This window comes from Mus caroli, chromosome 7 (assembly GCF_900094665.2).
Source record: "Mus caroli chromosome 7, CAROLI_EIJ_v1.1, whole genome shotgun sequence".
Taxonomy (NCBI): domain Eukaryota; kingdom Metazoa; phylum Chordata; class Mammalia; order Rodentia; family Muridae; genus Mus; species Mus caroli.
This window is the reverse complement of record NC_034576.1, coordinates 78,967,646-78,969,487: the sequence shown is the minus strand read 5'-3', so window position 1 is coordinate 78,969,487 and position 1,842 is coordinate 78,967,646. Positions and strand designations below refer to the sequence as shown.

Below are 1,842 nucleotides of genomic sequence, written 5' to 3'. Positions count from 1 at the left end.
TATGGGGGACTTTTGGGATAGTATTGGAAATGTAATTGAGGAAAATATGTAATAAAAATATTAAAAAAAAAAAACAAAAAAAAACTACAAAAAAAACTACAAAAAAAAAAAAAAAAAGAAATTGAGAATGATACCCAACATCACCCCCTGGCTTCTACATGTACATATATACATGTGAATACATGGACACATACATATAACACACATATACAAAAATAGTAACTTGGGAACCACTGCCCTTGTATATCTCTTAACACTTGACTGTCAGGTCCCTGGCTCCTTTTGTGCATTGTGTGAAGGTTGCCTTTGTATTATTCAAATGTTGATTTCTGTGCTGGCAGAGAGCTGAGTACATCTGGATTTTGGTATTGTTATTTTTATGGATCATCACCTGCTTTAGTATTTTGTAAATATACATCTCCATCACCTTTTGCTTGGTTCTATAAAGAGCTGACAGCCAATAACTAGGCAGCAGAGGAAAAGCAAGACTTCCAGGCAGAGATGGGAACTGAAGGAAGAATTCAGGAGTCTGAGATTCACCATGAAGACAGATGCTGGGACTGTCCGGCTCAGAGTTAATGGGCCACATGACAGATGTGGAATAGAATAGTCAAGCTAATTCATGTTAGAGAGCTAGCTGGGATGCAACCAGCTAAGGCCTAAGCTATAATAAATAACTCTCCATGGCATTATTCAGGAGTTGGTGGGTCAGAGACAGTGCAGAGATAAATGGGACCTAATACCTCATTTATTCTTCCTAGAAACTCTAGAATTAAATTCTATACTTCCATTTTAGACGTAAGGGCACCATAGTTCATAAACCTTAAGTAACTTGACCAGAGTCACACAGCTAGTCAGGGTCATGGACAGCCTTGAAACCAGCCTGCACTGTATGACTGGGGGGTATATCAGGTCTCGACTATCTTTTCTTAGAGTTCACTCGGTCCACTCAGCTTTGCTGACTTCCCCTGTTCTTCAAGTTTCAGCTCAAATGTCACCTCTCCCAGACTGTGCCATCTTAGGGTAGCATCACTCTTTCTCCTCCTTGAGGCACTCATCAGAGTCTGCTCTCATCTAGTGAATCATTGGCTGACCAGTTAACCTGCCCCACTTGGAACAGGAGCTCTGTGTGAGCTGACTCCTCGACTGTCTTGGTCACAGAGATGTTTGCACTGCATAGAACACTGCATACATTTGCTCCGGCTGAACAATCACTAAATGAAATGCTAGTTATGTCGGGACATACTCATGCAGGGGCTAGCTGATCCCTTTCTCGGTCCATCTGTAGAATGCCAGGGAACTGGAGTAGAGATCTAAACATGGAGTGCTGGAGCATACAGCTTCGGCTCCTAGCAGAGAACATCAAAGGGGCCTTGAGCTTTTCAATTGTCACATGATATGTGTCATGATATTCAATACACAGTTGAAGCGTAACTGTTAGAGGATTTTTGCAAAGTGTGCATGAACTCTGAATGCTTAGATTATTCAACCCTCCTCCAGGAAGTTCCAGAGGCCTAAAAAGATGTTTCAGTATCCTCCAGGAGTGAAGGGAAATGGGCAGAAGCTCCATTCCTAGGTGACTTATCACAGTGGGTTGAATTGAAAGTGTTGCCCCCAAAATCCATTTCCATCCATACATCCAAGATGCCATCTTATTTGAAAAGAGGGTTTTGTACACTGAATTGGCTAAGAGGGGATCAGACCGGACATACTGGATCCTAAACCTAATGGCTGATACCACCATGTGAAGAGAACACTGTAAACACAGAGAAAATAAGTCAGTCCATGAGAGAGAGAGAGAGAGAGAGAGAGAGAGAGAGAGAGAGAGAGAGAGAGAGAGAG

At 42.1% G+C, this 1,842-nt stretch overlaps 1 protein-coding gene across 1 annotated transcript in view; it reads right to left on the bottom strand.

Moving 5' to 3' along the window:
* The window catches only part of Agbl1 (ATP/GTP binding protein like 1), an 842,475-nt gene that overhangs the window by 763,901 nt on the left and 76,732 nt on the right, over positions 1 to 1,842 (bottom strand). The gene's annotated exons all lie outside the window — the stretch shown is intronic.